The sequence below is a fragment of the Microcaecilia unicolor genome, chromosome 11 (assembly GCF_901765095.1).
Source record: "Microcaecilia unicolor chromosome 11, aMicUni1.1, whole genome shotgun sequence".
NCBI lineage: Eukaryota > Metazoa > Chordata > Amphibia > Gymnophiona > Siphonopidae > Microcaecilia > Microcaecilia unicolor.
This window is the reverse complement of record NC_044041.1, coordinates 185402607-185430110: the sequence shown is the minus strand read 5'-3', so window position 1 is coordinate 185430110 and position 27504 is coordinate 185402607. Positions and strand designations below refer to the sequence as shown.

The following is a 27504-nucleotide window of genomic DNA, read 5'->3' as shown; positions in this document are numbered from 1 at the left end:
TCTGCCAATTCTCTCTACCTTCTGCAACACAGCGCACCCTACTGAGTCTCCAACTTCACCCTTGCTTTCCCAATGCACTGGGTCCTCTCTGTTCCTCTGCTATGCCTTTTTTAATTTGGATACTTATTCTGCCACATGCCATATCCATCAGGAAGTTGCATGCACCCAACACCTTTTCTGTGAATAAATATGTCCCTGTGTCACACTCTAGTCTCACTCTTTCCAGTCTTATATTAACCGTTACTCTAGTTTCTTTTCCACTTATGCATTATGTACCCTTTACTTGAAACAATTTTTTATCGATGACATCACAATGCCTTTCTTCCCCAAAATACAGGCCTTGGCATTATGTAGCCTTTAAAAAGTTAACCATTTCAATTTCTGAAATTGAAATGATTAAGCATTTAAACAATAACCCCCCTCATTCTATACCCTGCCACCTAAATGTAAGCGCCAGTTTCACACTTACTAAGCTGCGCTAGAGAGCAGCCTGCACTATGACTAGTGCACGGGTTTTCCACGTGCTGAGGCCACTTTTAGCATAGCTGTAAAATGACTGCATTTTCCATTTTAGTAATAATGGCCGTGTACTAAGGAGCCCTTTGCCACATGGCCACGTGGTAAGAGTAATCTTACCACATGGCCATTTTTTCTAGGGATTTTTTTTTTTTGAGCGGTTATAATAAAATCTTTAAAAAAAATTTTTTTTTTTAAGTTATTAAACTTTTAAAGATACAACAAACATTTTAAAATCAAAAGAAAGAAAACATCTACTATAATAAAACGCACCCTCAACGTTCTGAAGCCAACGTTCTGAAGCCATCAGCACACTCCCTGAAGGGTTCGTTAGTTCATGGTGGTGAAGCCATCCAACTCACCATGTCTCTGTGCACCGCCCTCGCGTCAGACGTGATGACGCCGAGGGCGGAACACAGACGGTCATCCACACACCTGCCCCCACCCACACACGTCACTCCCTTCCTCCATCCCTCCCACTTCAAGGCCCGTCACGCCCCTACCAACGAGTTATGCACTCTCCCCTCCCTCCGATTGGAACACCCCCCCCCCTCCGCATTACTGCCCCCTGGACCCCCCTGCTGCGACCCTCTGGACACCATCCTTTCCCTCCTAAAAACCTTCCCCGAAGCCTTCGCCTACCTCTGCTGACGGAGACGAACTTCTCTTCTCGCCTGCGGGGCGTGGCTTGATGAAGGAGTATCTGTCCAAGTCTCCCTGCGTGCGTCTGACATCAGACGCACAAGACAGAAACTTCAACAGATGCTCATTCAACAAGGAACGCCCCGCAGCCCAGTAGAGAAGTTCGCCTCCGTCAGCAGAGGTACGCAGAGGCTTCGGGGGAGGTTTTCCGGAGGAAAGGGTGGTGTCCAGAGGGTCGCGCCATGGGGGGGCCAGGCAGTAACGTGAAGGGGGGGTCAAATCAGAGGGAGGGGGGAGTCTGCAACTCGGTGGGAGGGGCGTGAAGGGGGCCTTGAACTGGGAGGAAGGGTATCTGCAACTCGGGAGGGAGGAAGGGACGGAGGGAGGGAGAAAGGGAGGGGGTTATGGAAATCGGCAAGGAGGGAGGGAGGATGGGTGGGAATTTACCTTGCTAGCACCTGTTTCATTGTGTTTTGAAATGGGCCTTTTTTACTAGTGTTGACCCATTTATGGTTAATTTAACACTAAAATTATTTTTTTTTTTAAAGGAGATCATTTTCAAACAGTAATTCGGACAATGATCCATCCTCATATTCCCGCTGCTCAAATTCTGTGCTTAGGTGATTCCACACTTTACAAAATACCAGCCCAAGACTCTCATATTCAGCTAGAAAATTTGATCCCTCTCCCCATTGAATTACATTGGTTCCAACACAAGCACGTATCAAATTTAAATGCTGTTTGTTTATTCATAGAATTTGGTTTGGTTTGGCCCCATCTTACTTGAACCAACTTATCACACGTTCCACTAATTGTGAAAACTATAAAATCTAGACAGTAAAATTGCCTGAATTATCCCTGTTAAAAATGTAAAATACAAGCGTCTTTTTTCATCCACATTATCCTACCAAATGTAAAACTATGGAATACATTGCCCTTTTTCCTAATTATTTGTTGTTCACTGAAAAATGGTAACTTTTCTAGAAACAATTCTTTTTAGCTTTTGTTTTTAATACTTATTGTTTGTAATTCTCCATTCTGTATATTGTAGATTCCCCAGACATGGCTGGTTAAACTCTTTTGTTATTTATTTGTTGCATTTGTATCCCACATTTTCCCACCTATTTGCAGGTTCATTGTGGCTTACATTGCTCTGCCCTACAATTAATAATAACACAAGAATATGAGTAACACAGTGGAATAAAACATTAGGTATAACAAGATCGATAATGAAATAACAATTAAAACAGTAATCTACTAGAGTCAGTGGCGTAGGAAGGGGGAGGCGGGGATGGGGGGGGCGGTCCGCCCCGGGTGCACGCCGCTGGGGGGTGTCGGCTCCGTGCTGGTGCACTGCCCTCTCTGCCCCGGAACAGGTTACTTCCTGTTCCGGGACAGAGAGGGCAGTGAACCAGCGCAGAGCCGACACACCCCAGCAACGTGCATTCGAGGCGGATCGGCCCTCCCGCCCGTCCCTCGCCGAAAGGTATGCGCTCCGGTGGGGGGGGGGGGAGGTATGCGCTCCGGGGGGGGGGGGGGGGTGCGCTCCAGCGGGAGGAGGGTGCGCCGTGCTGCACCCGGGGGGGGGGGTGCGCAATGGCGACCCGCCCCGGGTGTCATCTCCCCTCGCTACGGCTCTGACTAGAGTTCAAGTGGTGGGTCGATTATGATATGTTCTATTGAAGAGATAGTTCTTCAGTGATTTCCGAAAATTGATAAGGTCACTTATTTTTTTCACATCAAGTGGTAATGCATTCCTATATAAGAAAAACTGGATGAATGTATTAACTTATATTTCAGTCCTTTGCAGCTAGGGAAGTGAAGATTTAGGCGTGTGCGTGAAGACCTTTTAATATTCCTGGGTGGTAGGTCAATAAGATCTAACATGTAGACCGGGGCATCTTCATAGATAATTTTATGAATCAAGGATACCCCTGATTCAATAAAGGTCACCGAAAATTGCACGCACAAATTTAAGCGTAGTCTAAATTTTTGTGTGCAATGTAATAGGATAATAAGCTGATTTCTACCGCAAGCTAAAAACATTAATGCGGCTTAGTAAAATACAAATCAATACATGCGTCTAGTTTCTCATACATCTGCGCACAACTATGGAATGAATTGCCGACCACCTTGAGAACAACACATGACCTGTTGACCTTCCGGAAGTTACTCAAGACTTACTTGTTCAAAAAGACGTACAAAAAAGATCCCCCATAAGAAACTGACACCTAAGCTTCACCAGATACATTTATAATGGACCTTTCTAATTTGCTTAATTTAACTTGCACCCTAATTACGGAATCATTATATCTTGTCCTGTTATTATTAAGTTATGCTTTTACCCATTTATCCACTTCTTATCTTATTATACATAATTTTCTTATGCACCTTATCTGCAACAATGCTGAAATTCATACTCCGTTAATGTGGTTGCCATGATATATTTTTGCACCTTATCTGTTATCTATATTCTGATTTTCTTATTCCATCAATGTGATTGTTGTTGTATTATATTGTAAGCCACGTTGAGCCTGCAAATGGGTGGGAAAATGTGGGATATAAATGCAGCAAATAAATAAATAAATAAAATAAAAATAAAAGACCCCCTAAAGTGCCACATTTATGCCTGCTATTGACATGGGATAAATGGGTGCACCTAAATGTAGGCACATTGATACCAACTTATGCTAGCTTTCTATAACAGAATCTCGGTGCCCACTTTTACACCTTTCACATGGATGCCAACTAACGCTAGATGCCGTTATACAAGTGTGAGTGTGCCCCATCTAGGTGCCTACACTGTGGTACTCGGTTATAGAATTTACCCCTAAATAATGAAGAGCCATCTGCAGCTACAGAAGTCTCACACTCCCCCCCACACGCTCCTTGGGTTGACTAATAGAATCCCAATCTACTCAAGGAAAGGAGAACCCTATATTCAGTTGTAGGGCAACTTGAGTGGGTTCCTGGCTTGTGCTAATATAGCTTAATATTTAAATGGCTGAACAGTAAGATTTTACTTCCTGTTTAATCATTTCAACAATTAATATTTTCCATTCCGATTATATAGGCACAGTCCCAGATGTCGTTTTATCAAAGGCGCTTAAGAAACTCAACAAACCTTCTACTAATCTTGAAAGACCACCTTAGAATTGCTAAGATGTCCATTAACCTGAGTAAAGTTCTGAAGATACCTATTAGTAAGAGGGGAGAGATAAAGAATGAGGTAACGTCAGACCCATAAGAAGACTTGTATGATGTAAGTGATGATAAACACCTAGGTGGTCGTGGAAGAATAAATATGGCTGAAAGAGGAGGAGTAAGGCCTTTCAGCCTAATGTTTGGAGTGTGCCTGATTGTAAAGAACAGTTGATATTGTTCAACAAAGATATCTAAATTCTGTTTGTCAACGGATCCAAAACTAGCTGCTGTGTAGCTGAGGTTCGTGATGGTCAACAGAAACTATACTACCTTATAGTAAGGGGGGAGGGGTTCTTTGGTAGGTTGTTTTGTACTCTTTTAGATGGTTGTCTGTTTTTGCTTTTTGCTATTGTAACTTTACAAAACTTTGAATAAACACTAAGTTAATGAAAATGAACAATTGAGAGGGAAGATGCTTACGTAACTGAAACACAAAAAGAGTTTCAACTTTAATTGTTTCCACTGCTTACAGGCTCTTGGCTATCTGGCACCCACAAGCCTACAAATATATTTTCAACGGGAAATTTTCCTGCTCCATTTCTTTTAGCATTAACATCTGGCAATTTTTGCGCGTTAAAAATGTATGAGCTAAAACACATTACAATAACATCATCCCAATGATACAATTAACAATGTGTCAGTAGCTGTGAATGCTTTAACAGAGTCGCTTTGGGACGTTATTAACAGCCTTGTCGATTGGTCCCTGTGGCAGGGCTGTCCAAGATCATCTGCAGCGCTTCCTTCGGGGGCCCTTTTAATAGGCGGGGTAGGCTCTTAGCGTGTGCCGCGTGCTCCAAAATGAGACTACAGACAGGCCAGCGCGCCCTCCTGCCGGTAATTTCAGATTTGGCGCACGCCCAAAACGCCTGGTTCAATTATTTATTTTCTCCTACGCATGACAGTTCCGGCGGTAATCGGCAATGGGTGCGCGCCAACCGGTCACCGCGCGTGAGCCTTTACCGCTAGATCAGTGGGTGGTGTTAAGGACTCAGGCCAGTTTTTTTGTAGATGCGGTAAAAACTGGCCCAGCGTGCACCCAATACATGAGCCTACACTACCGCAGGCCACTTTTTACTGCGGCTTAATAAAAGGACCCCTCGGTTTGGCGATTGTTTGTGGCTTTGGGTGGAGCTTGTGATGAAGACCCACCTCTTCGACAAGGCATACCAGAAAGACCAACAAGTGTAAATGTAACACATCTCCACTTTACCTATAATCGGATCTGTTCTTTTTCATATATTTGCTTAATTCTTTATTATGTCATGCACGACCTTTTCGCAATACTGTTTATTTTCCGATCCATTATCCACCAAGAACGATACATTGTAAGATTGTTTAACTTTCTATTATGTTATGCTCGATCCCTATGTAACACTAACTGTCTATTTACTGTTCTATCATCCACCATGAACGATACATTGTAAGCCACATTGAGCCTGCAAAAAGGTGGGGAAATGTGGGATACAAATACAATCAATAAATAAATAGGCCTCCAACATTGCTCCCCAGACACGATAGTCCAAGGGGTTGAGGTCCGACAAATTACACAAATTCAAATTATTGTTTACAAAAGTCTACATCACTGTGACCTCATTAACAGTAAGCTGGGACGCTGTTTTTCTTTTTTCAAATAATGGTAGTTTTACAGTGCAAATATTTTTGAACAAGCAAAAGCCGCTGGGTGGTCAGGCTAAAATGTCTGTAGCTTTGCCGCGTTTAAAGATAATCTCACTCCCTTCAGCATGTAAACGTAGACAGTAACAACAAATAAAGTGGTAAAATTTCACTTTGAAATTCCAAGCGGTTACTGAGAAAACAGCAAAACACTCTAGGGGGTTACTTTTTTTTTGGCTCACCGTGAATATATCTCTGTTCTGGATCTAAAGTACTGGTAAGTATAAACATAGATCCAGAACAAAAGGTTTGTATATATAAGTATAAAATGATAAATTTGTCAAGTATTATGGCTCCCTATCTGTTTTCGCATCCTGTTCAAACTTCTTCTACTAACCTATAAATGTACTCACTCTGCTGCTCCCCAGTCTCTCTCCCCACTCGTCCTTCCCTACACCCCTTCCCGTGCACTCCGCTCCATGGATAAATCCTTCTTATCTGTTCCCTTCTCCACTACTGCCAACTCCAGACTTCACGCCTTCTGTCTTGCTGCACCCTACGCCTGGAATAAACTTCCTGAGCCCCTACGTCTTGCCCCATCCTTGGCCACCTTTAAATCTAGACTGAAAGCCCACCTCTTTAACATTGCTTTTGACTCGTAACCACTTGTAACCACTCGCCTCCACCTACCCTCCTCTCTTCCTTCCCGTTCACATTAATTGATTTGATTTGCTTACTTTATTTATTTTTTGTCTATTAGATTGTAAGCTCTTTGAGCAGGGACTGTCTTTCCTCTATGTTTGTGCAGCGCTGCGTACGCCTTGTAGCGCTATAGAAATGCTAAATAGTAGTAGTAGTAATTTTGAAGTTGGAGTCAGTAACATAAGAACATAAGAATAGCCATAATGGGTCAGACCAATGGTCCATCTAGCCCAGTATCCTGCTTCCAACAGTAGTCAATTCAGGTCACAAGTCCCAGAATCCCAAATAGTTGCAAGATCCATGTTACTGATCCCAGGGGCAAGCAGTAGCTTTCCCTATGTCTATCTCAATAGCGGACTATAGACTTTTCCTCCAGGAACTTGTCCAAACCTTATTTTAAAACTAGATACATCAACTGCTGATGCCACAAACTTTGGCAACGAGTTCCAGAACTTGAGTATTCGTTGAGTGAAAATTTCCTCCTGTTTGTTCTAAAAGCAGTAACATGTAACTTCCTTGAGTGTCCCCTAGTCTTTGTACTCTTTGAAAGAGTAAATAAATCAATTTACGTTTACCCATTCTACACCACTCAGTATTTTGTTTACCTCTATCATATACCCCCCCCCCCCCCCCCAGCTATCTCTTTTCCAGACAGAGTCCTGGAGTACCATCCCCGCTATCATACTGGTTGCCATTCTTTGAACTTTTTCTAATTCTGCTGTATCTTTTTTAAGATACAGTGACCAGAGGTCTATAAGATAATGAGTGGAATGGAACGGGTGGATGTGGAGTGTCTGTTTACGCTTTCCAAAAATACTGGGACAAGGGGGCATGCGATGAAGCTGCAGTGTAGTAAATTTAAAACGAATCGTAGGAAGTTTTTCTTCACTCAACGCGTGGTTAGACTCTGGAATTCGATGCCGGAGAAGGTGGTTGAGGCGGTTGGCTTAGCGGAGTTTAAAAAAAGGTTGGACGGCTTCCTGGAGGAAAAGGACATACAATGTCATTGAATGGAGGTAGGAATAATCCACTATTTCTGGGATGGGCGGGACGAAATGCTTGTTCTTTTGGCCGCTGTCGGAGACAGGATGCTGGGCTCGATGGACCCTTGGTCTGTCCCAGCATGGCGATGCTTATGTCTTAGAATTCCACAATACTCAAGGTGTGATCGAACTATGGAGCGATACAGAGGCATTATAATATTCTTTGTCTTATTTTCTATCCCTTTCCTAATAATTCCTAAGATTCCGTTTGCCTTTTTGGCTGCTGCCACACACTGGGCAGAAGATTTCAATGTACTGTCCACGTTAACACCTAGATCTTTTCCTTGGGTGCTGACTCTTAGGGTGAAACCTACCATCAAATAACTATGATCTGGATCATCCTTCCTAATGTGCATCACTTTGCACTTGTCCACATTAAATCTCATCTGCCATTTGGATGTCCAGTCTTCCAACTTCCTAAAGTCTTCATGCAATTTTTCACAGTCTGCATGTGTTTTAACAACTTTGACTAGTTTTGTGTCATCTGCAAATTTAATCACCTCACTTGTCGTTCCCATTTCCAAATAATTAATAAATAAGTTAAAGAGCACTGGTCCCAATACAGATCCCTGAGGCACTCACTATTCACCCTCCTCCACTGAGAGAATTGGCCATCGAACCCTACCCTCTGTTTTCTATCCATCAACCAATTCCTAATCCACAACAGAACATTGCCTCCTATCCTGTGGGTTTTTACATTTTCTCAGGAGTCTCTCATGAGGGTCTTTGACAAACACAGTCTGAAAATCTAGATATACTACACCAACCAGTTCACCTTTATCCACAAGTTTATTCACACATTCAAAGAAATGAAGCACAATGGGGAGGCAAGACTTCCCTTGGCTGACTTCATTTTGACTCTGTCCCAATAAACCATGTTAGTCTATATGTCCAGTGATTTTATTCTTTATAATAGTTTCAACTAGTTTTCCTAGCACTGATATCAGGCATACCTGTCTGTAATTTCCTGGATCATTCCTGGATCCATTTTTTTAAATAGGAGTTACATTGGCCACCTTCCAATCTTAAGGTACTACAGACGATTATAATGATAGGTTACAGATCACTAACAGCAGATCTGCAATTTCATATTTGAGCTCTTTCAGTACTCTGGGGTGTATACCATCCGGTCCAGGGATTTGCTACTCTTTAATTTGTCAATTTGGCTCAGTACATCTTTCAGGTTCACTGATATTTCTTTCAGTTCCTCTACATCGTCACTCTTGAAAACCATTTCTGGTACAGGTAGATTTCATACATCTTCTTCAGTGAAGACCGAGGCAAAAAAAATCATTCAGCTTCTCTGCTATGGCCCTGTCCTCCCTGAGTGCCCCTTTTAAGTCCTTGATGATCTAACAGTCCCAATAATTCCCTCATAGGCTTTCTGAACAAAGGATCATAAGCATTGCCATACTAGGACAAACCAAAGGTCCATCAAGCCCAGTATTATGTTTCCAACAATGGCCAATCCAGGTCACAAATACCTGGCAAAATCCCAGAATGTAAAACAGATTTTATGCTGCTTATCCTAGAAATAAGCAGTGGATTTTCCCAAGTTCATCTCAATATTAGCTTATGGACTTTTCTTTTAGGAAATTATCCAAATCTTTTATAAACCTGCTAAGCTGCTTTTACCACATTCTCTGGCAACCAATTCCAGAGTTTAATTACACATTGATATACCTGAAAAAGTTATTACAATGAGTTTTTGCCTCTGAGGCAAGTTTCTTTTTTGGCCTTCTTTATCAGTGTTTTGCATCTAACTTGCCAGTGCTTATATTACTTCATGTTTTCTTCATTCATTTTCCATATTCTGAAAGATGTTCTTTTGGATTTAATAGCCTCTTTCACTTTCAAGCATGCTGGCTGTCATTTGCTCTTCTTTCTACCTTTATTAATATGTGGAATACATCTGGTCTGGGCTTCCAAAATGGTCATTTTAAACAATGTCCATGCTTGAATTAAAGTCCGTACCTTTGCAGCTGAGCCTTTCAGCTTTTTTTTTTTTTACCATTTTCCTCAATTTTATCATAGTTACCCTTTCGAAGGCTAAATGTTGCAATAGTAGATTTCTTTAGTGACTGCACGTCAGTTTTTAAGTCAAATTTGATCATGTTGTGATCACTGTTTCCCAAAAGACCCAACACCGTTACCTCTTGAACTAAGTCCTGCATTCCACTAATGACTAGATCTAAAACAGCTCCCCTTCTTATACATTCCCAGTTGCTCCAAGAACCAGTCATTTATTACGTCTAGGAATTTTACCTCCCTAGCACTCCCTGACGTGGCATTTAACCAGTCAATACTGGGGTCATTGAAATCACCCATTATTATACTGGTTGCCACTAGTTTTTCTAATTTCTGTTAAAATATCTTCATCTGTCTGATCGTTCTGGCCTGGTGGACAGTAGTATATCCCTATGCATATATTCTTTCCCTTCCCATATGGAATTTCTAACCATAAGGCTTCCACATTGCTGTCTGCTTCACATAGAATTTTTATTTCATTTGACTCAATTCCCTGTTTAACATACAGTGCAACTTCCCCCCCCCCCCCTCCAATTTGATCCACCCTATCATTATTTCTTTATTTATTTATTTATTTATTTGCATTTGTATCCCACATTTTCCCACCTATTTGTGGGCTCAGTGTGGCTTACAATACTTTGAGAATGATGGAAGTTCAATTGGTTACAGTACGATTATGGATTACATTATGATGAGTTATAGAAGACAGAGTAAATTCAGGATATCATTTGGGAAAAGAACAGCGGAATATAACAGTGGTGAGTTGAGAGGGGGACTGATAACACAGTGTCCCATTGATTGTCTTCCTTCCACCAGGCCTTTGAGATACCTATTATATCTACTTCTTCATTTAGTAATATATGCTCTAACTCTCTTATCTTATTTTTTTAGGCTTCTAGCGTTTGTATACAGACACGTCAAAATGTGTTTTTTCCTTGCATCTCCAAGCTGCTTAGAACTTGACAGGGATACTTTGCAACCTTTGCTGTGTTCTACTCTTAAACACTCCTGGCTTTCTTTCGCCTTTATTGAAACTTGTCTATTGGGATTCCCTAACTCTTCTGTTATAATAGCATACTTCAAGGATACCTCACTCTGAACCATGCACTCCTGAGAGGCTGTTGGCTCCCCCCTTCCCCCCCCCCCATTGTAATTTAAAAGCTGCTCTATAGCCTTTTTAAATGTTAGTGCCAGAAGCCTGGTTCCATCCCAGTTAAGGCGGAGTCCACCCTTTCGGAATAGGCTCCGCCTTTCCCAGAATGTTCCCCAGTTCCTAACAAACCTAAATCCCTCCTCCCTGCACCGTCTCATCCATGCATTGAGACTTCGGATCTCTGTCTGCCTCTTGGGTCCACCCAAAATTCCTTTCAACTCCACAGCCCTGCTTCTGTCCGTATGAACCCCTTCTACATAATGGAAGCGTGTAAAAGAGAAGCAGCCCTGCTGCTGCCATAATGTACGTGTTCTCTGGTGAGGCTGTGTGTGATAGAAGCATGTTCTGCTGCTGCCGTACTGTATGGTGAGGCTGTGTGTGAGAGAAGCATGTTCTGCTGCTGCCGTGCTGTATGGTGAGGCTGTGTGTGAGAGAAGCATGTTCTGCTGCTGCCGTGCTGTATGGTGAGGCTGTGTGTGAGAGAAGCATGTTCTGCTGCTGCCGTGCTGTATGGTGAGGCTGTGTGTGAGAGAAGCATGTTCTTCTGCTGCCGTGCTGTATGGCGAGGCTGTGTGTGAGAGAAGCATGTTCTTCTGCTGCCGTGCTGTATGGTGAGGCTGCGTGTGAGAGAAGCATGTTCTGCTGCTGCCGTGCTGTATGGTGAGGCTGCGTGTGAGAGAAGCATGTTCTGCTGCTGCCGTGCTGTATGGTGAGGCTGCGTGTGAGAGAAGCATGTTCTCCTGCTGCCGTGCTGTATGGTGAGGCTGCGTGTGAGAGAAGCATGTTCTGCTGCTGCCGTGCTGTATGGTGAGGCTGCGTGTAACAGAAGCATGTTCTGCTGCTGCCGTGCTGTATGGTGCTGCGTGTGAGAGAAGCATGTTCTCCTGCTGCCGTGCTGTATGGTGAGGCTGCGTGTGAGAGAAGCATGTTCTGCTGCTGCCGTGCTGTATGGTGAGGCTGCGTGTGACAGAAGCATGTTCTGCTGCTGCCGTGCTGTATGGTGAGGCTGCGTGTGAGAGAAGCATGTTCTCCTGCTGCCGTGCTGTATGGTGAGGCTGCGTGTAAGAGAAGCATGTTCTGCTGCTGCCGTGCTGTATGGTGAGGCTGCGTGTGAGAGAAGCATGTTCTGCTGCTGCCGTGCTGTATGGTGAGGCTGCGTGTGAGAGAAGCATGTTCTGCTGCTGCCGTGCTGTATGGTGAGGCTGCGTGTGACAGAAGCATGTTCTGCTGCTGCCGTGCTGTATGGTGAGGCTGCGTGTGAGAGAAGCATGTTCTGCTGCTGCCGTGCTGTATGGTGAGGCTGCGTGTGAGAGAAGCATGTTCTGCTGCTGCCGTGCTCTATGGTGAGGCTGTGTGTGAGAGAAGCATGTTCTGCTGCTGCCGTGTGAGGCTGTGTGTGAGAGAAGCATGTTCTGCTGCTGCCGTGTGAGGCTGTGTGTGAGAGAAGCATGTTCTGCTGCTGCCGTGCTGTATGGTGAGGCTGCGTGTGAGAGAAGCATGTTCTGCTGCTGCCGTGCTGTATGGTGAGGCTGCGTGTGAGAGAAGCATGTTCTGCTGCTGCCGTGCTGTATGGTGAGGCTGCGTGTGAGAGAAGCATGTTCTGCTGCTGCCGTGCTGTATGGTGAGGCTGCGTGTGAGAGAAGCATGTTCTGCTGCTGCCGTGCTGTATGGTGAGGCTGCGTGTGAGAGAAGCATGTTCTGCTGCTGCCGTGCTGTATGGTGAGGCTGTGTGTGAGAGAAGCATGTTCTGCTGCTGCCGTGCTGTATGGTGAGGCTGCGTGTGAGAAAAGCATGTTCTGCTGCTGCCGTGCTGTATGGTGAGGCAAGCATGTTCTGCTGCTGCCGTGCTGTATGGTGAGGCTGTGTGCGAGAGAAGCATGTTCTGCTGCTGCCGTGCTGTATGGTGAGGCTGTGTGTGAGAGAAGCATGTTCTGCTGCTGCCGTGCTGTATGGTGAGGCTGTGTGTGAGAGAAGCATGTTCTGCTGCTGCCGTGCTGTATGGTGAGGCTGTGTGTGAGAGAAGCATGTTCTGCTGCTGCCGTGCTGTATGGTGAGGCTGCGTGTGAGAGAAGCATGTTCTGCTGCTGCCGTGCTGTATGGTGAGGCTGGGTGTGAGAGAAGCATGCCCTGCTGCTTTCATGCTATATGTGTTCCATGGTGAGGAAAGCATGCCCTGTACATGTTCTGTGTTGAGGCTGTGTGTGAGGAAAGTATGCACTGCCACCGTCTCTTCTGTATCCGCCTGTTGCTGCTTATAATGTATCTGCTCTGTAGTGGAGCAGTGTCTACATTTGATGGAAGTTTGCACTGCTGGTGCCTGTGCTGTACTTCTTCTATAGGGGGGGGGGGGGGTGCGTGTGTAGGAAGCTTGCACTGATAAAACTGTTGATGTGTTATGAACTGTATTACCATTCATATCACCGCCAATAAAATATTTAACTACAAAAAAAAAATGATCTTGCAGGTCCTAGGAGCTCACCGAACAATTTTGAAATTGCTCCCTTAAAGCACAGCTGCTTGGATTTAGGAAATCACTTTACCACTATCAAGATGCAGAACCCACACAGGGCAATATGAAAGAGGCCAATCTGCTAAATACAAGAACTGCCTGGGGAAAGGAAATGCATTCCTCTGAGATGGAAAGGCAGCTGTGGGGGGACAGAAGCAGCCCCCAGCAGCTCACAGCTTGTGACTGAGCCCTTGCAGGTGTCATGGGTCACCTCCCCCTCCAGATGCAGTGGCGACACTGATGAAGACACCACTCTCTGCTGCAGTGGGAGGATGCTTTGCAACTATATAGGGGCACAGAGCTGCCAGTTGGGTGCATCAGGGAGGGGCCCCTTAAACTGGAATGCCCTGAAGCCTGCACCTCTAGCTAGCAGTAAATTTTAGGGAAAATCCACAAGTTTTAGAAAAGGCTGCAGACTTTTCCCAGGCAAGAATTACGAGCTCCTTAATTGTCTGTCTGTATTTTTAGATTGTAAGCTCTATCGAGCAGGGACTGTCTCTCTGTGTCAGGTGTTCAGCGCAGCGTGCGTCTGGTAGCACTATACAAATGTTAATAATAATAATAAATGGAAGCGAACCCAGATATATTTCCCCATTTGGCTTTCACCACAGAAAATTTAACTTCCAGCAATACCACTCATCATTATACAAAACTTTGGTGGCCCCCTTACCTTTCCTGTACTTGAAGAGTTGGCAGCAGGATCCCCACACCTTAAACGCCATTCTTCTCCCCTACCCCTTCCCCCTTACAGATACAGAGAGACCCCTGAGAGCAATGCAGCACCAAAAAGGGGCAGAGCCAGGGCTCTCTGTCACCCACCGAGAGTGCAACCAGGACCCCTAAGAACCGGAGAAAGTGTCAATACTGCAAGCTATCCGTTCATGTAGAGATGGAAGGCACATGCTTGGCAGGAAGCCAGAGCTATGCCTGCCTGCACCAAAATAGCTAAAGCATTTTAGAGGAAACATGCTCAGAATATCTGAGTAGTGGTTACGGCCGCCGTGATGCGACACAGCTTGTGATACTGTAAAGGAATGTTTTTGACCAGGTGCTACAATGCAGAGAAAGAGACGGAGGACAGAAACAATGATGGGGAAGAGCACGGAGGAAGGAGAGGGTCGGTGAGACACATACAAACAAGGCAGAGAAAAAGATAAGGAGATACAGAAGGAAGAAAACAAACAAACAAACCAAGAAACATGTACAACCTGGAGAAAATTAAGAGGGGACATGGGTAGGAACAGCCCCAGCCCCCTCCCCACACACACAAAGAATTTGAGACACTTATTTAATAATAATAATAATAACAACAAATATCAACAGGAACCTGATCACTGCCGCTTCTGACTGTTAGCACAGGTTTGGAGATGTCTGGTGGAAGGGATACACAACAGGAAGCAGCTGCAGAATGCCAAAAGGACAGAGGTTGCCAGCAAAGCAAGTTAAAAAGTAAGATCAGAGGTAGCAGGGAAAGCATGAGGTAAAAGCCAGGCCTGCACAGACACCAGGGACAAGGCCACAAAGGTACCGGGGACCAGGCCTCCAGTTACAACCGCAGCCCCACAGACACTTGGGTCCAGGCCTGGAGGTAAAACACAGGTGCAGAGATGCCAAAGACTGAGCAGGGACATAAAAGCCACAGAATGTGGTAAAAGCTCCTGATAAAAGCGGCTGCTTCTGCTCACCTGAACTACCCGTGGTTCCTAAGCGTTTTCAGGCCACCTGCATGAACTTCCAGAGGTTAACAGCACCAACTGCCTACGCAGATCTGCAGAGATTGCAACTGACAAACACTGTATTGATCCGGAGATCTGTCCTCCTCTGCGTCTTGGGGGAGAGGGGGGGGGGGGGGGGAATTGGGTTTACCTGAAGCTCATGTGAGGCCTTTTGCCTTCCTTTAGGAATGAAATTAGATGAATTGATATCCACTGCACCAATCCACTGTATAACTACAGAACATAACAGAACACCACAGCCCTTACACTGACAGAACTTACATTCCAGGTCCAGCACCTGAAATTTTAAGAAGGAGAGTGAAGGGGGTGAGGAATATTGTGTTCTGCTTGCTCCAGACTGGACCAGACAACAAACCCACACACTTCCCTACAAATCTATAAAGATAATTACTGGGGAGTTCAAAGCCCCAAAGACCTCCCGGAGAGGAAGTTGCCCTTTAAAGTGACAGGAATGTTTTGCAAAAATTTAGGGGGGGGGGGGGAAACTCTCATTTAGAATATGTTCACTTTTATCACTCATTTCTGGAGTGTTTTCCATTTTTTTGTATGTAAGCCCCTTTGTAACAGATGCCTTTTGGCACATTCCTTAAACCTGGGAAACGAAGTTAACCCTGTGTATGGCTGCATTGATCACCCAATTCACAGGGATGATACTAGAACATTACATTCTGTTGGGAGAATCATTTGAAGCATCTGTGTGCACATGCCACAGGCTCAGATAGCACTGAAACAATACAGACTGGCAACCCACTTTCACAGTCCTTCTTTCTAACCCACCAATCACTGGACCCCATTGCTCAGTTGTACAGGTGTCCTGAAAGCCTTTTTTTAACCTCTTCTTTCTGTTTTTCAAAATGGCAAGAGAGATGTGGTAGCCGTGTTAGTCCTCTTCTAAAAGCATAGTAACATAGTAAATGATGGCAGATAAAGACCTGTAGGATCCATCCAATCTGCCCAACAAGATAAATTCATTTTACATGGTATGTGATACTTTATATGTATACCCGAGTTTGATTTGTCCTTGCCTTTCTCAGGGCACAGACCGTAGAAGTCTGCCCAGCACTCTTCTTGCACTAAAAGTTCTGAAGGTTCTGGAATCCTAAAGAGTTACAAGATTCCGGAATCCCAATTAGTAGCAACATTCCATGTAGAACCCCAAAGAGTAACATTGTAACATAGTAAATGATGGCAGATAAAGACCTGTACGGTCCATCCAGTCTGCCCAACAAGATAAACTCATTTTACATGGTATGTGATACTTTATATGTATACAACAAAAACAGGGTGGAAAAGAAACAAGTCCAAGAGATCAGTCCAAACACCAGGATAAGATGCTTCAAACACAACTTTATTTGGACCCTACACGGTCCATGTTTCGGCTACAAAAGCCTTCCTCAAGGATCAATCGATGAGTACTCAGCTTTATATATCGACTGATGATGGAGCGCATGAATATATATCTCTTAGGATCTTCAATCAGTGTTACAACTCGTCCAGGCTGCGTTCCACTGATTGAAGATCCTAAGAGATATATATTCATGCGCTCCATCATCAGTCGATATATAAAACTGAGCACTCATCGATTGGCCCCTGAGGAAGGCTTTTGTAGCCGAAACACAGACCATGTAGGGTCCAAATAAAGTTGTGTTTGGAGCATCTTATCCTGGTGTTTGGACTGATCTCTTGGACTTGTTTCTTTTCCACCCTGTTTTTGTTGTGTTCTGTTTTTGTGGAAAGTGTGAACCCCATTTGTTTTTGTGATACTTTATATGTATACCCGAGTTTGATTTGTCCTTGCCTTTCTCAGGGCACAGACCGTAGAAGTCTGCCCAGTACTGTTCTTGTACTAAGTTCTGAAGCTAACATCGAAGCCTCTTAAAATTTATACTCCAGCCCATCCCTATCTATTCAGTCAAAATCAGGGCGTAGACCGTAGAAGTCTGCCCAGCTCCCGTTTTGTTTCCAATTACCGGCGTCACCACCCAATCTCCGCTAAGATTCCAAGGAACCATTCCTTCTAAACAGGATTCCTTTGTGTTTATCCCACGCATGCTTGAATTCCATTACCGTTTTCATCTCCACCACCTCCCATGGGAGGGCATTCCACATATCCACCACCCTCTCTGTGAAAAATACTTCCTGACATTGCTCCTGAGTCTGCCCCTCTTTAACCTAGTTCTACTGCCTTCCCGTCTCCAGTAAAGGTTCGTTTGCGGATTAATACCTTTCAAATATTTGAACATCTGTATCATATCACCCATTTCTCCTTTCCTCCAAGGTTCAGGTCAATACAATTCAGTTCAGGTCAATACAATTCTAGGGCAACTTTTGTGTGCCGGCCTCATGTATTCTAACCCTAGCCTTTGACTACAGCCTGGTATGTTTGGGACATTCCCTGTGGGACTTCCCACTTTCACACTTCCCAATCTATTGCTTAACTGGTCTGGCTGATCCAGCCCAGACCTATACACTAAAATGTGTGTATGCCCTTGCTTTGTAGTTTTCTGCCCTAGTCCCATTTGCCCAGTCCTGCCCCCCCCCTCCTCCTCCAACCCATGGATCCAGATGTGCCCTTGGGTCAGAATTAACTCCAAGTAACCATGCAATAAGGGGACCCCCCCCCACACACACACACTTTGTGGTTTTCTTGGCATGATGCATGAGTGGTTTGCCATTGCCTTCTCCTGGGGGCATGAGAGGTTGGGAGGCTTGCCCAGGGCTGCTGTAGGATTTGATCCTGGGCTTTCTGGTTCCCAGCCCAATGCTCTAACCATTAGGTTAGTGCTCTGCCCCCTCTCCCCCAATAGAATAGGCCACAACTCAGGCCCCACATACCACAGATTTAGCCCCCGCTCAATCCATCACCATGCTTTGACCCCTGCGTGCTTCAGTTGTATCCCCCTATCGTTTTCAAAGTTGCCATTATCCAATCATGAGCTCGAGGCTTTGCCATGTTCAAGCTTCAATTTGAAAACATTTTTCCCTGCACTGCGACTCTCTCCTCAGAAACTGAGAGTACAGAGCAGCTGTGACTTTTGCTCCCAGTGTGGGACGCTAATATGTGTTTTACAGTCAGAGCTGTCAAGCTCTTGGCAGGTTAAGTACCACACCAGCTTTGCTTCAGAGTGGAGGAGTAGCCTAATGGTTCCAGGTTCAACTCACTTAATCCTCCATTGCCCAGGTACAAAATAAGTACCTGGTATATACCACGGAAACCACTTTGATTGTAACCACAGAAATCCCATCCCCTTTCTAGTGTCAGCTCATCCAAGGTGCCTGGGGACTGGTGCATCTTCAGAAACCCAAAACATTCCTGAGAGTAAACTGAGTGAGAACATATCTTCCCCGGGGGGTATTTCTGATCAAAATAATTATTTGTGATGCAGAAGAATTTTATCTGAAGGTATTTTGCTTTGACTACATTTAACCATTAGGAACCAACACCTAGTAACCAGCAAATTGTTTTCCTTTATATACAAGTTATGTCAGGATCATACCAGGCACTCGGTACAAAGATGGATCCCCTACTCACTCACTAAACTATTTAGACTGTGGCTTTCCAAGAACCTCACTTACAAACCAAAATGGGCTACGTTTTATAACAAGGCACCTATTTTAAGAAGGCAACATAGTACATGATGGTAGATGAAGACCAGTATGGTCCATCTAGTCTGACTAGTAAGATGGCTATAGATGCATCTGCCACTCCATGCGGGGTACATCCCTTGATGCCCTAATCCATCTGCCCTTGTTTTGGGTAGTAGTTGTTTTGGGTAGTAGTTGCCACTCCGTCGTACAGGTTACGTCCTTTGATGCCCTTGTTTGGGGTTGACCCCACAGCGCACAAATGCCAAATGACCTGCTTCAAAGATGTAAATTTGTGAATGTATTCTATGTGTGTGTATGTATTTTCTGTAATGCATGCCCATAATCACAGCATCCCTTCGAGTCTGCCCAAATTGCCTACATGCCAAATACAAAAAAAAAAAACCCAAACAGGTACATACTTTCTCTGCATGTAAGAAAGGCCATACCAGGGCCAAAAAAGCTTTATAAAGTGATCTTTAATTTGCCTGAACTGATCTAGGAGTACCAAATCCCATCAATTCACCTCTAATTCATGTACAGACTTGGGAAGAAAAAGTGCCCCTATAACCCTGCCAGTGTGAGGGCCATATTGGCAACATCCCTGTGTCTGCTAGTAGAATATCCCAGTAACCCTGCTAAAGCAAGAGACAGGCAGTCACAGGCACCAACATTTGAAAATGATTTGGGGATGCCACACACAATACAAATTACTCCTCCCTGGACACAGTGAAGGAGCTTGTTTAATACTGGGGGTGTCCACTCACAGAGCACCAGCTCCTATGCACCCAGTTGGGTCCCTACCATTCCGCTAAGGTGAGGAACTGGACACTCAGTTCTGTGTGGAAGAGACATATGGCAGTACCCTTATAACCAGCTAGTGCAAAGCATACCCAAGTGATGCCCCTGGAACCGGGCAAGGGAGACAAAGAGTGTCCCTGTAGATTCAGTAAGCACCTAGCAGCATCCCAGCAACTCCGGCAGTGCAAAAGACACGGAGCAGCAACATCCATGCGATTCTGCCGCGGACTGCACTACTGCAGGGCTTGCCAGCAGAGGGATGCAGCCAGAAATGCAAGCCGAGTCCAGGCGGGCAGCACGGGATGGCCATGCATTCCTGCGGCCGGAGGAGAGTGCACGTCAGGCCCGGGACGCTGGGTACGGAGCTCTCTCCTCGGCCCATGTAACCGGAGCTCCGGACTCAGCCACCCTCCCCCGGCAGGGCCAGCTTCTAGAGAGGATCGGCTCCTGCCTGGACTCGCCTGCTTTGTTTTTTGGGGGGGGGGGGGGGAGGAGAGCCGGAATGGTATCTGCATTGAATTACTTTTGCCAGCATGCCTGCGGTAAATCTCCCCTGCCTACAGAGAATACCCCATCCCCCCCCCCCCCCCCCCCCCCCCCGCTAGAGAACAAGACAGGAAGCGATCCCCACCAGGACACCTGATCTCTCCAGCCGGGCAATACAGCGGCAGCAGCGCCCGAGCCAAAGAACATATACACCCGGCAGAGAGATGGTCGGGGAGACATCAGGGCCTCATTCCAAAAGCCCAGATTCCCAAATTCTGTGCCGATGGGCCAAAAACAGTGATATTTCCTGAAGAAACCTAGTGAAGTCCATCCACAAATTGACCCCCCCCCCCCAGCGCACACTCTGCCAGACAATAAAAGTACCGGAATTTGGGCTTTCCTACCTCGCCATGTGAGGATCGGCAGGTCCATAGCACAGCATGCAACGAGTCCGGGCTGACTTGGAAGTGGGGGAGCCCCCCTCCACTCCACTGCTGGCTGTATCCGTGTCCCAGGAAACCCCTGGCCCCCTCCTCCTCCTCTGACTGCCTGCACTGCAGGGCTCACACCATCACATTCCAGCTTAACAATCAAAGGTGGACTTGCCCTGCACTGCAAAGTCTGTGCCCTCCTCCGCTGCCTCTGCTCACGTCATCCATATTAGGCCGCCTTCCACTCCTTCCCCTGCTGCTTCATCAGAAAGGCGGGTCCCTCCCAGAGCCCGAGGAAAAGGCAGAGGCTGGGGCAGGAAGGGACCTATTGTTTCGCAGCCTCTTGCCAAGTGCCCCCCTCCCCTCTGTCGGGCTCTTTGCATTCCAGCTTCCCCACTTGCTCCTGCAGAAAAGTTCCCCCTCCAGATCCAGCAGATCACAGGACAACTGGGAACTTTGCAGGGTGTGTGTGCAGAGGGTCTCACACTTTCCCAAAATTCCAGTTGCAGGGAAGATTTTCAACCAGCCAATTGAATGAAGCAGACATCCTAGTCCTTGGAGCCAGAGGCTGGATGTTTTCCTTACATTCCCTTCCTTGCCTTTTTTTATTCTGTGTTAATGGGCAAAGGAAAAGTTCACAAAACAAATTTTTCTGTTTATTAATTGGTGACTTTTTTTTCTTAAATAAAATGTTACCCTTTTGTTTTTCATCTTCATGTTCACTCTGTCTTCTGTTAAAAGTTTCCAGTCATTAATCCAGACCTAGTTCATTTACCCGCATAAAACACATATTTATGAACTTGAGAACAGAAGAATAGCCATACTGGGTCAGACCCAAGTAGCAGCAAGATTCCATGCTACAAATCCCAGGGCAAGCAATGGCTTCCCCAGGTCTTGTCTCAACAGCAGACTGTGGACTTTTCCTCCAGGAACTATATGCAAGTATAAATATGAGCGTACAGTCTGTGAGGACATAGGTTTATCCCACCGGAGCTGATGCATTTTGGAGGGCAGAATTGGGCACAGGTTAGCACTTACATGCATATTTTATAAAATACATGTGTATGTACAGGTGCCAGGTCACCATGAACTTGAAGCCTATAAATTGGACCATGGCACTAGGGGTTTGTGTCCTCCCACATGATTCTTGCAGCCCTATCTGCCTCTGCCATACAAACACTTACTGTACCTGAATGTAACTGGCTTTGAGCTACACGTGAAAAAGGTGTGAGCCAATTCATGACATAAAATAAGAGACTTTTCTCATCTGCACTGAAATTCTGTTCTCAGTAAGTTAGAGCCATGCAGTGCAGGTAAAAGTCTGCCGAATGTGCTGACTCAAATCAAATCAAAACATTTCTAACTGTGAATGAAACAGACAGGCGGTTGGAGCAGGGAAGGGCAGGTGCTGCACATATACTCCACACGGTTGCTTGCCAACTCACATTTTCAAAAGTAAAGACTGCAAGGAGTTTCCCTATAAAATTGCAGGTCCAACCTGGGCAGTTTCAAAATGATCCCAAGTAGAGTACTTAATTCAGCAGGGTGCCTAACTAGTATATAGGTCCAAGAAAGCAATAAAACAGTCCATCCGCCAAGATGGAGTATAGTAGCAAACCAGATAGGGATGGTTTATAAACACATTTATTAAATAGCTATGACACATGCAAGGATTAAAACATGTTGCCCAACACTAAGGCTGCCAACTGGGTTAATCCGGCCCTTGGTTTACCACACTGCATGCTGGGACTTGTAGTCTTGCTGGGGTTTTTTTTAAGGCCATGAGAACTGCAAGTCTCTGCATGCAACAGGGTAAACCCAGGACTGTTTACCTCAGTGCATGTTGGGACTTGTAGTCTTGCTGTTTTTTTTTTTTTTAAGGAAATGAGAACTGCAAGTCTCTGCATGCAACAGGGTAAACCCAGGCCTGTTTACCTCAGTGCATGTTGGGACTTGTAGTCTTGCTGGGGTTTTTTTTTTTTAAGGACATGAGAACTGCAAGTCCCTGCATGCAACGGGGTAAACCCAGGACTGGATCAACCCTGTCCTGCAAAATTAGATTCGGTTGGCAGCCTTACCCAAAACGGCCTTGTTCCGCCCTCAGTAGGGCTGCATCAGAGGCAAATAGAACAAGTTAAAATGTTAGTAAAAATCATAATAGCTTATAAATAGACAGGCAGAAATAAAAGGACTATAAATAAGGGGTACCATGTAAATGAACACTGACACAAAAATCTGAAATTGTAAATAATACAATACATAAATGCTATGCTGTTCCAAGTCTTATCACCTGCCCAATACCTTTCAGTTGTAGGCGACTAACAACAGCAAGAAGCTAGAAATAATATTTCCAGGAAATTATCATCCAAATCAACAATCTAACAACAGTTAACAAACATTCTGATGAGTTACATAATCATATCCAGTGATTTATCAGCTAATTTAAACATCATCCTGCTTGAAAAATAGCGCTTTTAAAAGCTCCCTAAAGCACAGATAATGAGGACAAAATCGAAGCGATAAAAGCAATGAATTCCATATTTGGCATTTGATATTGGAGAGAGTCAGAAAAATGTTTAACTGATTTTAACTTGCCAATGGATGGGAATTGTAGTGCTGATTCCTTGTTTTGTGTTAAAATGAGACCAATTCAATCACGTAAGAAGGAACATCCTATATAATAATTCTCACCTCCAACATTCTGAGGCTGCCTGGAACCATTGTTTCCGCTGGAGGTGGTGTCCCTCATGTAGTAGATAATAGTGACGTCACACAACCCACACCAGATTGGCCAGTAGAAGGGAGAGGGGCGGAGCCACGATACAGGGAGCAGCGAATCAGCACAACACTGGGAATGCACAGCAGCAGGAACAGAAGCCTCTCTCACACAGTTACTCTCACATACACTCTCTCAAACATACACACTCAGAGGAAAACCTTGCTAGCGCCCGTTTCCTTTCAAACAGAAACGGGCCTTTTTTACTAGTCACCATATAAGATTTGGAACACAGTCACAGATACCCTAAAGCATATACATTTCATTAACAGGTAACCAATGCAATTTAAGGTAATAACTTTTAACCGAATCATATCTTTTCACACCAAAACTAAACCTGACGGCCATATTTTGTATGGTCTGTAACTGATCGATAAGAGCTTCAGAACATCCAGTGCACATAAAGGAATTACATCTAAAACCCGTAAATGCAGGATTAACTGGTACCTACACGTGTTAAGTGCCCTAGGTTTTATTGTTTAGGAGCATGCATAAGTACTAGAGGGCTCATTTTACCAAGCTATGGCAAAAAGGGGCCTGCGCTGGCATTGGCACGTGATTTTGGCACGCGCCGAGGCCCCCTTTTAACACAGCGGGTAAAAGGGTAGGTCATTATTTTACTACTACTACTACTACTTATCATTTTGTATAGCACTACTAGACGTACGCAGCGCTGTACACTTGAACATGAAGAGACAGTCCCTGCTCGACAGAGCTTACAATCTAATTAGGCCAGACAAACGGGACAAATATGAGGTAAGGGAATATTAAAAGTGAGGATGATGAAATAAGGGTTCTGAACAAGTGAACAAGGGTTAGGAGTTAAAAGCAGCATCAAAAAGGTGGACTTTTAGCTTAGATTGAAGACGGCCAGAGATGGAGCTTGACCTACCGGCTCAGGAAGTCTATTCCAGGCATATGGTGCAGCAAGATAAAAGGAATGGAGTCTGGAGTTAGGTGTGGAGGAGAAGGGTGCAGATAAGAGAGATTTACTCAGTGAGCGGAGTTCCCGGGGAGGAGTGTAGGGAGAGATGAGAGTGGAGAGGTACTGAGGAGCTGCAGAGTGAATGCACTTATAGGTCAATAAGAGGAGTTTGAACTGTATGCAGAAACGGATAGGAAGCCAGTGAAGTGACTTGAGGAGAGGGCTAATATGAGTGTAACGACGCTGGCGGAATATTAGTCATGCAGCAGAATTTTGAATAGATTGAAGAGGAGAGAGATGGCTAAGTGGGAGACCTGTGAGAAGCAAGTTGCAATAGTCTAAGTGAGAGGTGAGAGGTGAGTGTGGATGAGGGTTCTGGTAGTGTGCTCAGAAAGGAAAGTGCGAATTTTGGGTTATTCGGGTAAGCTGTCTTGAAAAGGTGGGTCTTTAGCATTTTCCTGAACGGTAGATGGTTGCTGATAGTTCAGATGGATCTTACTACTACTACTACTACTACTTAACATTTCTAGAGCGCTACTAGGGTTACGCAGCGCTGTACAAATTAACAATTAAGGACGGTCCCTGCTCGGAAGAGCTTACAATCTAAAGGCAAGGCGTTCCAAAGCTGGCTGCCCAGGAAGGAGCCAGCTTCCTGGGCAGCATGTTTCTATGTTTCTGAGTTAGAAGACAACCCCATACACGCACAGGGCAAAACAGGGACTGGATCAGCAGCTTTGTGTTGATCTGAAAGAGTTGCCACGGTACCACTCACAGGGAGCAGCATATCTGCCAAGTTACCCATTCCAGGAGGGAGACTTTTTGGCCAGTTCTGATTTTGAAACTTGCATCCCAAAGCAGTGTAGTATTTGTAGTCCATGATTCTATCCGTTGCAATCAGTGCTGCAGATCCCATAGTGCACCAGGATGAAGTTGGCAGAAATCCAGGACCGGTCAAAAAGTCTCTCCCTCCTGGAATGGGTAACTTGGCAGCTCTGGAGCAGCGTGTGCCCAGGAAAGGAACTTTCCTCTCCTGTTGCCGTAGCGGTTTTTTTTTTGTTTGTTTATTTTTAAGGCTTTGAGACCCGGATGATCCTGGGCACTCTCCCAGAGACTCAGAACTCAGGTTTTACATGCACCACGTTCTCAGGTGGAAATGCGATGCTAGCTTTCTGGAGCTATTTACTCAGAACATTAGCAGGTTAATGCTGAGGCTCGGAATTTACTGGCTAGAGTACTTCATCCCTGAACAGAGAGACCTTACACACGGGAAATGAACAAGCATCAGTGAAGACGAAATGTATTGTGCTTTTCACTAGTGAACTATACCCTCAAATAACAACCACAAGTCTGCTCATTTCCGTTTCCTATTGCAAGACCCAAGGTTCCATTTGATCTCCGCCTGTACCCTCACTAAGAGCTGTCTAGCTGGCCAGTTCCAGGAGGGAGGCCAGCCCTGGATTTCTGACAGCCCCATCCTGTGCATTGTGATGGGTAGAATCAGACACGATAAATATCACAGTACATTGGGATGAAAGTTCAAAGCCAGGATTGATCAAAACGTTTTCCTCCTGGTACTGGGTAATTTGGTAGCTCTGCTCACTTACATAAGTACATAAGTATTGCCATACTGGGAAAGACCAAAGGTCCATCGAGCCCAGCATCCTGTTTCCAACAGTGGCCAATCCAGGTCATAGGAGCCAACTTTTCAAAATTATTGGGGGTGCTAAGCCCAGTGGAAATAACCCCTCCCTGGACACATACAAGGAATTTTCTCAATATTGGGGGTGCTCAAGCACCCACAGCACCCACGGAGCTGGCTCCTATGATCCAGGTCACAAGTACCTGGCAGGAAAACAAAGAATAGCAACATTCCATATAGAACCTCAAAGAGTAGCAAGATTCTAAAGAATAACAAGATTCCATGCAGAATTTCAAAGTGTAGCAACATTCCATGTAGAACCCCAAAAAGTAGCAAGATTCCATTCAGAATCCCCAGTACATAAGTACAGAAGTATTGCCATACTGGGATAGACCAAAGGTCCATCAAGCCCAGCATCCTGTTTCCAACAGTGGCCAATCCAGGTCACAAATACCCGGTAAGATCCCAAAAATGTACAAAACATTTTATACTGCTTATCCCAGAAATAGTGGATTTCCCCCAAGTCCGTTTAATAACGGTCTATGGACTTGTCCATCATTAAGGATCTTCTGTGCTTAACTCAGTCTTTCTTGAATACCCCTTCCCTAAGAGGCTGTTCCATGTATCTACCATCCTTTCAATAAAGAAATATTTCTGTATGTTAATCCTAAGTCTCTCCCAAGCAGCCTCACCCTTGTTCTACTGCTCGTTTTCCTTACAGGAAAGTATGTGACATACAGATTCACAAGAAGCGCCATACTTATGTCTGAGCTATTCAGCTTCACTTAAGGCTGTCTGTCGTTGGGGTCCTGCAGGGGCAGACTGACCAATCAGGCAACTGGGCAGTGCCTGAGTACCCAGGGGCTCTCCCCTCTCCCCCGCTGCAGCCACACACCACAGCCACCCAAGCCAGTGGGCCCTCCTCAGTCCCACCTTAAAGAGCCCTGGTGGTCTAGTGGCCTCTGCGGGGGCAGGAAAGAACAACACTCTTTCCTGCCACTGATGCTATTCTGCCTGGGGCCACCGTGTTTTAAAAATAGCTGCCAAGACTCCCTGCGGCAGTCTCTTGGGAGTGTCGAGATCTGCAAGATTACCGCGGGAAGTCTCAGCACCCATTTTGAAAACACAATGGCGGTGCTGGACAGAATAGCGGTAGTGGGCAGGAAAAAGTGGGGTTCTTTCTTGCCCCTGAAAAAACTACTTGACCACCAGGGCCCTTCAAGGTAGGAAGGGCCCACTGGGGGTCAGGGGACTGTAATGTGCGGGAGGGGGGGTGGCAGCTGCGGCAGTAAGGGGGGGGGGCTGTAGTGTGTAGGAGGGGATGACGGCAGCATGGTGGTGGGGAGGGGCAGCAGAGCAATGGCAGGGGCATCAGGCAGCTTCCAGGGGGCCCAATGACCCTTACTGCTCGGGTCCCAGATCACTGTCAGTCCACCCCTGAGGTCCTGATTTCATTCCACAGCCTGCGTGGAATTATAGTTTCCATTGTCCTGATCTAGTTCCCTTATAAGAAAGAAGTCCAGCTCCATTCAGGCCTTGAGCTAAAGCCAGAATTGGATCAATCTTCATTATGTAATTTTTCTAAAATGTATTTATTTATCTCAAGGCTTATTATCTACTTCCCTACAAACATAAAGATGCAAAATAGTGGAGTTAAATGTTATAAATTCATACACTATTCAACAAAGCTAAATTAAACTACCAGGCTCATACT

The 27504-nt window shown here is 45.2% G+C and overlaps 1 protein-coding gene across 1 annotated transcript in view; it reads right to left on the bottom strand.

The window, feature by feature from the left end:
- LOC115480879 (leucine zipper protein 1-like) overlaps nucleotides 1–20677 on the bottom strand; it is a 112011-nt gene extending 91334 nt beyond the window's left edge. The window contains exon 1 of the mRNA XM_030219847.1: nucleotides 20424–20677. The gene's annotated coding sequence lies outside the window, so the exon portion shown is untranslated. The remainder of the gene's footprint in view (nucleotides 1–20423) is intronic.
- Between the last annotated feature and the right edge of the window lie 6827 nt (nucleotides 20678–27504).